This window comes from Cydia amplana, chromosome 13 (genome assembly GCF_948474715.1).
Source record: "Cydia amplana chromosome 13, ilCydAmpl1.1, whole genome shotgun sequence".
Classification (NCBI taxonomy): Eukaryota; Metazoa; Arthropoda; class Insecta; order Lepidoptera; family Tortricidae; genus Cydia; species Cydia amplana.
In genome coordinates this window covers 14,080,524-14,093,750 of record NC_086081.1, presented here as the reverse complement: position 1 = coordinate 14,093,750, position 13,227 = coordinate 14,080,524, and the positions used below count along the sequence as shown (strand labels likewise).

General features: G+C 37.3%; 1 protein-coding gene and 1 long non-coding RNA gene across 2 annotated transcripts in view; both read left to right on the top strand.

Annotated features, from left to right (window-relative positions):
- The window catches only part of LOC134653614 (uncharacterized), a 356,188-nt gene that overhangs the window by 177,820 nt on the left and 165,141 nt on the right, over positions 1-13,227 (top strand). The window lies entirely within an intron of this gene.
- The window catches only part of LOC134653528 (ammonium transporter Rh type B-B-like), a 67,766-nt gene continuing 62,969 nt past the window's right edge, over positions 8,431-13,227 (top strand). Inside the window, exon 1 of the mRNA XM_063508903.1 lies at positions 8,431-8,544. The gene's annotated coding sequence lies outside the window, so the exon portion shown is untranslated. The remainder of the gene's footprint in view (positions 8,545-13,227) is intronic.

Here is a 13,227-nt window from a genome sequence, read left to right as displayed (position 1 = left end):
CGAGAAGAGGAAAACTGAGAGAAAGGTGGATGGACTGCGTGGGAGATGATATGAAACGATCGTAAGTGAACCATGAGATGACGGGCTACAGAGAATTCCCGGGAATTCCCGGTTTTCGCCATACAAACTCAGTACCGGGAGCAAACCCTAACAGAGAAGTATGGAAGAAAAAGACATGCTGCGCCGACCTCAAGTGAATGGGACAAGGGCAAGATGATCTGTACTTACTTTATTGCTGGTTTCTCACTAAACTTGACGGGGAACAAAAATAGTGCGACTAAATGAAGTTATTTCCAAATTCAAAAACCATTTTCAAACGTGTTTTATAGTACCTACATTAGCATTACATACCTAGGGGGGTGAATTCGTGTTTGTGGCCCGAACCGAAGGTGAGGAAGCTGGGGGTTTACGAATTACCGTCCGTGGTTTGTCTAACGTTTTACGTCTTGCCTTGGCCAGGAAGTGAGATTTTCTCCTCGCGTAGAGGGGAGAAAATCCCATTTACTAGGGTGACGTAAAATTATTTACCTACATTGCGCATGTTCCATCCGTGACTGTCAAAATAGGTACCTCATAAAAAGTAAAGAAAACCTTAGGTACTTTTTTAAGGCAGCGTCAAGACATAAAACCAAGTCAATATTTGGAAAAAGCTACTCACCCTATAAATGTAACATGGTACACACACAGAAACGCAAACCGAACGGCAAACATAACTTAATTCGACGTTGCGTTAAATTCGAATCCAAAGGAAATATAATCAAATAAGGCTTAAGCTAAGCGGCGACTGAGCAGAATTCGAACACGGTATAACTTCGAATAAACTGTTTATATATTAAGCTAAGTTACGGTAAAATATTGCGCTTTTTTGTGATTTAGTTTTAATATATTAACTTGTATATTATGTTTTTGTACTCCGTATTGTGTAGGGCCTACATAAATAACTTGACAATGGCAAATATGTATTTATGATTAATGTGTCTAAGCTACATAGAAAAATATGTTATAGGTAGTAGATAGGATTAATCATTTTTCTATTTGGAAATTAAATACTTACGGGCAATACGAATGGAGGTTTGATATCTTACAGATATTATTGTCTTCGGGTTGGTGTGGTGAACATTTTTGTGTTTCACTCGCGGGCAAATTTTGTTTAACCCTCGTGCTTTGAAACCCTCGCAACGCTCATGATTACATTTTTCAATTTTGGAATCTTTCGCTTGCTCGGGTATCAATATTAGAACGAGCGGTTAAACAATTTTACCCCCTTGTAAATCAAATAGCTATTACGTGCTTAAGAAGCGCACCAAATCGTTTGGGAACCACTTGAAGTTCAGTAGGTGCCAGCAGAATTATTGAAAAATCGTAGCGTTTTTTTGACCACTATGCTGTCAAAAATTATTTAATTTTCTCTAGGAACTTCATAGATTCGAAACCTGATTTCTTGACTATATCGCGAATAACAAACATGGATCTAAAAAGCTGAAAAAAAAATGCGTCTAAAAATGGACACTTTTATTTTTGATTACTTTTTACTTATTACTTTTTTGTTAAACTTACAATTCAAAAACATGATATCCGCGATCCCGTGCACGCACAGCCATCTCGCTCACGCTTACGCTCAGTGAGAGTGAGAGAAGAACCTAACCCCACGGGGCCTTAACGTTAATTCAACTTAATTCACCGGGTTGACTGGTTGGGGACAAATCTATGCACCAACAAAATGCTTCCTTGGTAACAATAGTAGTGGTAAATGATTCCTATCAACAATTTCAAGAATACCTAACCAACAATATTTTAACCTCGTAATATACAACGTGTTACACCAGCCACTGAAAGTGAGTTGGGTACACGTTGTGCAGGTCATACTTATCAACTTTTACTATGGGACCAACCCCGTTATCGCGAAAAAAACTTGACTCTACCATACATTTTGTCTGGCTGATGTTGATATCTTGTATTATGGGAGTGTAATATTTTTTTTCGCGATTTCGAGGTTGGTCCCATAGTAAAAGTTGCTCAGTAAGACCTGTATCCTACCCACTTTCAGTGGCTGATGATGTGACCTTTTATAGTGGCTCCTCCAAAGCTGCAGTCTATTTCTAGTATCATATAAAGTTTGAGACAGGTTCTTTATTTAGGTTTCTAACAATAAGTCTTCTTCGAGTAAATCGACCTAACAGATCTGACATTACAAAACTTTTACGAGATATTCTATTTCGATCTGGCTAGCCGAATATTAAATGGTATTTAACCGTTTAACGGACCATATTAAAATGAATTAATTCAAAAATAACACGATAACATGATTCAAGCTTCATTGCCTCTTGAAAGTCCTAAACATTTTGCATAAGAATAAAATACAATATAATGATGTTACAGGGTGCTTATTTTTGCCATGTAATATGTAATAAAATTATTTCAGAAAGCAGAAACTTATTCTCAAATGTATTTTTTGATATCTCAGTTTGATACACGAATTATCATTAATTAATCACGATGAGAACCGCAAACAATGAAATACATGATGTAGAAATTAATTCACGCAACGTGATATATATGTAATAAAAAATACCTAACGGTATCTAAAGTTTGTTAAATTACTACTCGTAGTTATTGTAGTACCTATGTAGTAGAATCTTAGACAAACAATAATAATTATATTACAGACCTTACAGAGCGAGTCTATTCGCTACGTGCACGACTGGTGCTGCCCTCATTTTGGCAGACTTTCTACGTTAAATCTTATGGAGTAAAATTAGTTCAAGCGGCTGCCGCTAGTACTAATGGCGGACATTCCATAAGATCACCTGTGTTTGTGACGATCAGCGCCACTTCCCCCTCCACCGACTTCGCACCTTGCCAATAAATTAATTCGCATAACGCCAATTTCAATTAGGAACATTAATTCCTAATTGAAATTGACATAACATATATTACGCATAACTTTTAAGCTAAATAAAAATTTCAAAAACTTAAAACTTAACTCTATTTTGCGACATAATGGCATGGCCTGTAGTATTAATTTTGAACATCATACCTATTGCCTGATTGAACATAAATTATAGGTACAACGCAAATGGAGTACAACTAGTGATGTGACATAGGCACTAATAGGCAAGGCAGGTGTTTGGGCCGGGGTCCCTTTGTTTGACATAAAGTTTTAAGTCATAACGTATTTTTATCATACTATCATTAGTCCTAATTCTGAAACCGTTAACCTGACCTTTTCAGGATTTTCGTAATGTTATCCTATAGATAAGTTAGGTTAGGTTTGGGCAATCTTGGAAAGTGACGCGTTTCTGAACGAAAAAAATGATGACTAACCAAAATGCGGACAAGCAATACATTATGACCTAAAACTTTATGGGAAACAATAGAGACCCGTTTGAGCCTATTGAAAGTTGACATACACATTCTAGTAAGATATACATAGGTCTGATACATATTTTCGCTGCTAGAAATTGTAACAGAAAAAAAATAAAGCGTGTAGAAATGTTACATACCCGATTCAAACTTTAAGATACGTCAAATATTACGTCTAGATACGTAGTTTGACGTAGGTATCTTAAAGTTCGAATCGGGTCGGAAGTCATAGGTGTATAAAAACGTTAGTAGTTTCCGATAGTAGCACATCACTATCAGCGATCTGGTTACAGGTAGCGGCACTATCTGTAAACATGTTTATTCGGAGGCTGATTGGGACTGACAGAAAATACGAAAAGATACATTGAACCTAGAAAAACAGTACCTATATCCCTTAATTTACTCAGTGAGCTCGCGCAATGTCTTAATTCTTATATCTACTGTATATACAGGACACTGACATCATAATGATATTTGCATCATATAATTTACAAGCCAATTCGAACGTGCACCTAACATCAAACCGATATTTGAATAATATTGAGCCGCTTAACTTCAAACTCGGGTAAATCCATCTCTCAGATTATGCAATTTTGGTACATATTAAGAAAAGGTAATAGGGTAGATATTTGCTGAGAGGGTCGAATGGATTTACCCGAGTTTGAAGTTAAGCGACACTATTACCTAGAATAATATCAGTTAGCTGTTATTCGCGCGTTCATTTCGCTCCGACTTGTCCGTACCTACATGTATTTTTAAGAAAAAAACGCAAGTCTGAGATATTGCGATTGTAATAACGCTTTTAGGGTTATTAAGACATAAAATAAAATAATTTCTTTACGTATAAAATTCCGAAACGATTATACTTCACAGCTTTGTATATTGAAGTACCGATCACTTCTAATTTCTGGTCACGTCTCCGAGGTCACCCTGTATCCACACTTCCACAGTGCCATCAATATGTCTGTATCGAAACCTCACCGGAGGCTATTAGATTTCATACAGGCGTGTTTGGGACTTATTGCTAAGGCGTCTGTTTGCTCTGCTTTCCTAGGACAAAATACTAAGGTTACATATGGATGTAGATAGTAGTATTTTGTATGGAGATTGGAGACGGCCGCTATATGGCGGCACCGCTATCCTAGGCCCCGTAGACAACCTGCCAATCGCTAACGCTACGTAACGAACGAAACGCTGTCACTGTCACACATGGAAAGTGATAGAGAGAAAAAAAGCGATTCGATAGCGAAGCGCAAGCGATCGTAACCTTAGCTAGGCTGCCAGAGCTTGAGCGAGAAGCGAGTAGCGGTGAGAGAGATGCATGTTTTTTATATTGATGTCACAATCTAAGTTTGAATTGGCCTCTTCGCAATCAGTCGTGATAAGGTAGGCCCCCCTTGTACAAATAAACATCATTACAATCGTGCCCATCCGATTAGCACGCCGTGCCACGCGAAAAAAGATCTAACATCAGTCTCACAAACGTTATATAACCTTTGTCACAGCGACAATACATAGGTACAGTCTAATAATATGTAATAGTATGCAATAATATGTAATAGTTGCAGTAATATATGTCTTCGAAGGCCGCCAAAATATGTGACATGTTTTTTGTACAACAAGAGATCAAAGTTTGATATTTCTTCGAGTGCTTATTTTGAGTCCCGTGCAAGCGAAAGATTCTATACTAGATTCACGAGCGTAGCGAGTGAATCTAATTTAGAATCTTGAGCGTAGTAAGGGACTCAAAAGCGCACGAGATGTAAATAACTTTGATCTCGTGTAGTTCACAAAACATTTCACCTCAGCAGTGAGAACATAATTATTAGAGAACCCGAAAAATGTATTCCTTCTTCATCACTTCTTAAGATATACCAACAATTAAGTTTTCACCTCAGCAGCTCGAACAAGGGTACTTTGCTACTTAAAAACAGTGAGCAAAATCGCATTTTGCTCATTTTGTCTCACTCAGTGAGCAAAATGCGATTTTGCTCACTGTTTTTAAGTAGCAAAGTACCCTTGTTCGAGCTGCTGAGGTGAGAATTCCATTTTCAAACTGCTCTAATGCCACTTAACGTTGATATGCTACTTGGGGCAAATATTCTCTTTCTATTTGTGAGTTAGACATGCCTCCACGGCCCAGGACTACATGTTTACCGTACGTTAATTTGCAAAATTTACGCATCAAACACCTGCCAATTTGCCTTGCGGAATGTCAATGTCAACAAATGACAAAATCGTGTTAACCGACACGACACGACACGACAGTGTTTACTCGCGGGGGGCTTGTCACACGGATACAGGCAGGTAGACGTAATTTTAGATGCCTACTAGATAGGTACCGTTGAAGAGAAAATAGTTTAGAGGAAAAGTAGCGATGGTTAAATTTGCTCTAAACATAAGCTCTAGTTCTGAAAATGCTATATCGTCACCTAGTTCACACAGACAATCCAATGGTCGCAATAGAAGACCTTTGTGTACGCACTATTACAACAAAATTTTCGCCGTACCTAATAGGGATGATGACACATCTTGAATTTTATAACAAAATCTAGTAAAATAGATAGCAAACGAGCAATTTATCACAATAATGTGGATATTCAAATAAAATATTGAAAAATTACAAAATTACAGGAACTGAAAGTTTCAAAATTTAAGTTTTTTTTAACTTCCAAAAACGATAAAAGTAAGGGTACCATTCGATTCATTACATTTCATCAAAAAAAATATTGTATAGCAACTATATACATAAACGCAATATTTCACCGACAAAAACGCAATTTTCTTGTTTTGTCCATACTACAAGATGGGCGACGACGTCACGGCCTCTGGCCGTTTTGTATAGGGCGTTTCGCGAGTGAAGTGCGACTGTCGGACTTTGACTACAATTTCTGACTTTTGTGTTATTTTAATGCAATGGGTCCCATATAGACATTTGATCCTAAAAACAAACCCAATCGATTGATACCATAAAAAAAAATTGTCATGTAGCCTATTATTAGTACGATTTTGAACTAGGGTGACGATATATGAAATAGTAACTGTGACAACAAATGGGACTACCAAAGCACAAATAACTAATAGGTAGGATTATTTATAGCTACCACATTTAATTAAAACTATAACAAAAAAAAAACAAATTGTAGGCTCTTTTTGTCGATTCAGTTTTTGGATTTTTGAAGTGAAAACTTCTTTAGCAGCGCTGTCCACATTTTGAAGTGGGAAAAAAATATTAAACTCGAGACAGCGTAAGACGATGACGTGACCGTAAGATTTAGATGGCCACTCATTTAGATGGCATTTAAATCAATAAAGAAAAACTCAATGACATTACATGAAAAACTGTTACATATACATAATGTCATTGAGTTTTTCTTTATTGATTTAAATGTCATCTAGTGAGTTTCGCTCTAACTGGTATTAATATAACTCGAGTACTAACAGTGATGTGCTTAGGGGTTTCAAGTAATTAACGCTAACGCTAGATGGCGTTAACCTCAAATATACATAGTGCATTTTGCACTTAGTCATTGAGTTTTCACTTCTGCCGGCACTCCCTGAGTGCTACCCGTTGTTTTTTTTTTCCAAATGACGGAGCCATGGGGAGTCACCAGGTCTACAAAGAGCCACTAGTATATGTTGATGCTATGAAAGCACAGGATTTTACAGTTTGTGATCCTGGTCAGGCCTATGGAACTCTCCGCGCGAGCTCGGTTTTATAAAAAAAATGTATGCGAAAGAAATGTCTTCGTCACGAACAAATAACACCGGTTGTAGTGTGGATGGATGTAGAAACAACAAAATTAATTAAAAAAGCCGTTTTTGCTCTTCCGATAGATAGGAAAAGTATAGTATAGTAGACATTTACAATATAGGTATTTAGTTTATAAAACGGCTTAAACACTGCGGTTACTGCAGAGAGATATGACCTTTTAAAATGTTCCGCAGTCACTCATCGGAATAAAACGCATAAACGGAGTATTATAATTACTTATTTCAACTTATCTTGCTCATATACTCATAGTTATTTTACGCTATGCTTTTATATGGCAAGTTCTAATGCTAGTTGGACAGTTAAAACTTATATTTTAGGTAAGTAAGTATCTTCTATAGAATATATAGTTTAAGTAGGTACTTATTTTTATAATCATTTCTAAGCGTCGGCAACCCTAACGTTGTGCCGGTGCGCGCGGTGCGGGGAGCGGCGCGTTGAAGGTCACACCATTGTATTTTAGTGTAGGTATCAAAACGGTAGGTATTTGCATTTTCTTTGAGAGATAAGTATCTGTTCGTAAGAACTATTATATAATCTGTGTCCTGGTCTGTAATATAACCTAGCTACTTATATAATTATATTATAACCTATAGACCCCCGCACAGTTTAGTGTGAAAACAACTGCACTTCTGATCCCACCAGTCCCAATATAAAATTCTCAAGAGCGAGGGCGCTCGATGCTAAATAGGCGATAAGTGTCCCCCTAGTGACGTCCGATATAACCCGGCTAAATTAACTGTCAGATGCACCAGTCGGTCATGGACTGACGGATAGTAGTCTGAATTTATAAAGGTTATTTAGCGTGCATAGTTTGATAAGACTTATGTAGTAGACTATTATTGCAATTAGTAAACGAGCTATTATACGGCCCGATTTGAACAATGCTTATAAGAAGTAACATCGATACGATACTGATCTGTCAATGTCTTAAGTGACGTTTATTAGTTGAGGATATGTCACTTTTGACAATGACAGATCAGTATCGTACCGCTGTGACTTATTATAAGCGTTTTTCGAAACAGGACGTTCGTTTAAAGCATACCATTAATGTAAATAGGTATCGATAGCTATTTGTAATTTTCATAATCAAATAGGCCTGAACAGCTAGTTTGCGTTTTTAAATGTCAGAATGTGAGATTGTGATCCTCTTTTCTAAATTGATGGATCACAGTATGTATTGTATTAGGTACGTCTAGCCTTCGCCTATCAGTTATTTAATAACGTTATACTGGTTGAGCTGAAGCGAGCGTTCGTCTACTTTCAGTTCGCCATGTTAGTAACAAAGTGATGTTGTGACGTTCTGTTGATGTAGTATTAGTTAGTGTGTGACATATGCAGGGATCGACAGCGGCGCGCGAGTCAGTTACTCAGTACTGAACGCGGGAGATTCAACACGTATCGAGAAGGTATGTCAACTGGATTTATTTTTATTTATTTTGTTCAGTTTTTCTTTTGAGGCAATTATGTAAATTATCAAAGGTATACTTATTTTGCGAAGCCGACAGTGTGTTTTAATTTTGTTATAAGAAAAACAGTAGAACGTATGTCCAATTGTAATCATCATTACTTTACCGTTTTTTGTAAATGAGGTGTCAATCGATATCTTTTGCGACGCGGGTGATATAAAATACATTTTTTACTTTTGTCTTCTTCTTAATTATTTTTAGTAGGTACACAACTAGACAATTTCACTATTATAGTAATGGTATAAATTAACAAAACAATTTAAAATTTTATATTAAAGGAAAAAATTGAAAAAGTTACGCTTCCGGCAGGACTTGAACCCGCATTTTCCACAATCCGTGTGTTGCTCTTAACCAATTGAGTTATGGAAGGATTGGGGGGATTTTTAATTATTTCCTTTAATATAAAATTTGGAATATCGCTCGCAGACGTATCTGCTTGTTAAAAAAATTGAAAAACAATTTACTCATTTATTGTTTTTCAATATAGTCTGGCGAAATTGCAGCGTCAAGGAAAACCCGGAAAAAAATGAATTGGAAGCTTAACTCAGCCCTTCGCGATGACAGAGCATCTTGCAATCCAAATTGTTTTCTTTGGCTGTCTTATCCACTGGTCTTACTATAAGTACTATTTATAATTACTATTTATTTACAATACACATTTTAAATAACAAATGATCATAATTAAGTTAGAATTGTTAGCACTCACACTGGAAGCAAGGGATTACTATTATTTAGATATTAAATTGTAAATATTTCCTTTCTGTGTAAGTGCCTATATAAATTGTAAATTAAGTGTTTATTCAGGAATAAAGCCATACGACATAATAATAATTAAGTCTAAACCTAAACTAGCCTGAAGCATTGTTCCCAGGACACTGGCTGAGTTCCCCCTCTGCACAGTGAGGCTGATTTTTTGCGCAAAAAATGCGTTAGGTCGTATCGTATGTTGCCACGCCAGACATTGCACCCAGTTGAAACTAGTTTGGTAGAAATTTCTTTTATGTACTATTTTTTTTTTGTGTCTGACGACCAAGAATTATTGGGTTATTATATTAAGAGATTCAAATAATCTGAAATTATACTTCGAAATAATATTGTAAAATAAGGCAAAAAAAAAAATATGTAAAAAATGACAATTGGCAAGTATCTGTATACTTTACAATATGACTCAATTTCTTGTTGTCCATTATATTTTATTTCTAAACTCAAACTTTAACATTTATTTAGCAAATAGGCTACATAAGGGCACTTTAACAAGTCAAGAACTAAAAATGTAAAATTCTTTAAAGGTGTCTGGAAATGTCAGAATTAAGTGTCTTCTCTTCCTTGTTGGACTGTACTTAACCGACTACAAAGCTATCTTCACCTATGATGCTGATTTGCACGCCGCTCCGATGTGCGAGCGGGACGTCGCTATACACGTACATAGTGTTGTCTCGCTCACACACCAGAGCGGCGTGCGGATCCGCATCAATGTGATAATGCGTAACAAAGAATTGACAATATTACGTACAGTTGTTATTATTGTCAGTAGCAATTAACGGCGGAACAAATGGACCGGATGTTCCCGGAAGTGGAGTCTCGTTAACCAAATCCGGTTCCGGTAGATTATTTCCGATAAACGCCGCTTAAGCCTTAATTACGAACGCTTTTGACGTTGTAATTAAGTAGGAAATCGTTGTTTTTTTCGCCAGTTAACTTTCCATTGATTTTGTTGGTTAACACTCTGCCTATCTGGATATAAAGAAAAATATTTTAAGTTATTGGTAAACTTATTAAATGAATCATAATTTATAACCGGGTTTATCGCGAACTTAATTTGTCGTTTCGACACAGGTGTCAGTGAAAAGTTTTTAATGTTATACACTGATTAACGGAACAATTCGAATTTTAGTTTTTTTTTCTCTAGCCTATTTTGGTGTCCCACTGCTGGGCAAAGGCCTCTCCTCGTTTTCTCCACCCTGTCATCGGCATTTTCCCACCATTTGGGGTAGAATGCGTCCAAGTCGTCCCGCCATCTCCTTTTCGGTCTGCCTGAACTCCGGCCTGCACCGTCTATTGTGTTCCGTGGGTCCCACTCAGTAACCATTTTGGCCCACCTTTCTGGGTGCATGCGGCAGACATGTCCAGCCCAGTCCCACTTAAGCTTAGCGGTCTTGACGCCTACATCTACAACTCTAGTTCTGGAGCGTAGTTCCGTGTTTCTGATCCGATCAGTTCTGCGAACACCTAATATACTACGCTCCATCGCACGCTGGCAAACCTTGAGTTTCGATTTTAGAGCCTCAGTTAATGACCAAGTTTGTGCACCGTAGGTTAGAATGGGCAGGATGCACATGTCAAGGAGTTTGCGCTTGAGACACAAGGGAAGGTCGCCCTTCATTAGCGCTTTCATGGACCAGAAACTTTTCCAGGCGTTCTCGATACGTCTATCGATTTCGATATACCGCCTGTTCTCGAAGGATGATATCTGGCCCAAGTAAACGTACTCATCAACATATTGTATATCCTGCCCATCCACCACAATGCTATGTTTAGCTTGATTGGTCATCAATTGAGTTTTCGCTCTATTCATTGTAAGTCCAACCTCAAGGCTCGCCGTGCTGAGGTCTTGCAGCATTTGTTGCAGATGTGATGACGAATTTTAGTTATTCGATCTATTTCCGATATGTTACTGATCTGTCAGTGTCAAAAGTGACGTTTTTGGTTACTCCCTGTATAGTTACTACATGACACCGATCATACACCTCGATTATAAGCAGGGGCGTATTTACCCTAGGGCCATCCGGGCCATGGCCCGGGGCGCCAACCCTTAGGGGCGGCATGGGATGGCATATGCCACCCCTAGCGGATTGCATTTTGATTTTCTTCCTTGACTTCTGGGGCGGCGAAACGTATTGGCCCGGGGCGCCAAATTTCAAAATACGCCCCTGATTATAAGCCTTATCACAAAACTTTCAAAGCTCATTAATAAGCTAGCTTCTGCTAAGGCATTAAATCTAAAATTTTCATCAAATGGCGTGCAGGCAATTGCATAATGACCGTTCGGACGCGGACCGACATCGGAACGAAATTTGCGACCGCCGCAGAGCAGTAATTTCAACCCCGGTGCCAGAGATATATCTGAATAGATCACAGAAACACACCTACAGGACACAATTTCGTGTTGTCACTTTCAGGTCCATCTTATACCTTTAAACGAGCAATTCTTGTATATTTATTTATTTATATGTATATATATTTTGAAGATCTCGGAAACGGCTCTAACGATTTCGATGAAATTTGCTATATGGGAGTTTTCGGGAGCGAAAAGTCGATCTATGTAGGTCTTATCTTTGGAAAAACGCGGATTTTTGTGTTTTTTTATGTTTTCCGACCAAAGCTCGGTCTCCCAGATATTTATATTTTATTTCTTAACACAAAACATGGACCGACATCGGAACGAAATTTGCGACCGCCGCAGAGCAGTAATTTCAACCCCGGTGCCAGAGACATATATCCGAATAGATCACAGAAACACACCTACAGATGTTGTGCATAATTGTTTCCCATCGTATTTTCTCGGAAACGTTCATTTTGTCATGCTAAATAGCAGCCAAAAACACAAAATAGCAGCCAAAATTAATTTAAAAGTGATTTAGTACTACGCAGTAAACAAAGGTCAAAGTAAGAAAGTTCAAACAGACGTTTGACCGTGTGATTTTGCCTCTGACGATTATTTTGTTTTTACTTTTGAGGTATGACATTTAAAGAGTGTACAAGCACTTTATTGCGTGATGAATACAGTTTTTGTTTATTTGATAAGATGTATCAACTCTACTGTTACCTAACTAACTAATATTTAACCGATGTTTTTTTATCATTGTTATTTTGTAAATCTTGAAACTAAAACGCCAAGTAGCTTAAATGTATTTTGTGGATAAACTATTCTTGTTATTGTTCTGTCCCGTCAGTCAGGCGACAATAGTAGCATATTGTTATAAAAAAATATTATACTACGTTCTACTCATCCATTATAAAAAGGGCTCATAACATGTTTGATTTAAAAAAAAAACATAAAACAAGGGTTTTGAGAGTGAACCAGGTGACCTTAACCATGGCAATGAGTAAAAAGAAGAAGTTGATTCACCCAAGTACTTTTTTTTTGTAAACCCATTTGCTGAGTTTGCTGCTAAAATATATTATTTTCTTAAAAAGTCTATTATATTATACGTCTGGGCTTGATCCAATTGCCAATGATTTAACTCTTCGAAAAGGCATTAAGTCACTTTTTAGTACCGAAGTATTAAACCCATTTCCACTAACATATAAAATGAACACTAACTAGTAGTTTTTTTAATTGCATGTGAAGTCGTGTAGGACATTTATTAGTAAATTATCTAGTTATCACTCTGAGGTCGATTCTGATCAAATAATTTGTTACGGTTTTGATCTTCACACTGATTTAAACTTTCACGATTTTCACACATTATTAAATTGTACAACGGGACTTAATCACTTATCTAAGTTTTAAGATTTACCTCCGACGTTTCGAAGACGGCGTTGTCCCGGTGGAGAAGACTTGCTTAAGTTGACATCAGCATCTTCTAACAGCACGAGTTTTTCGAACTACCCGCACTTGGT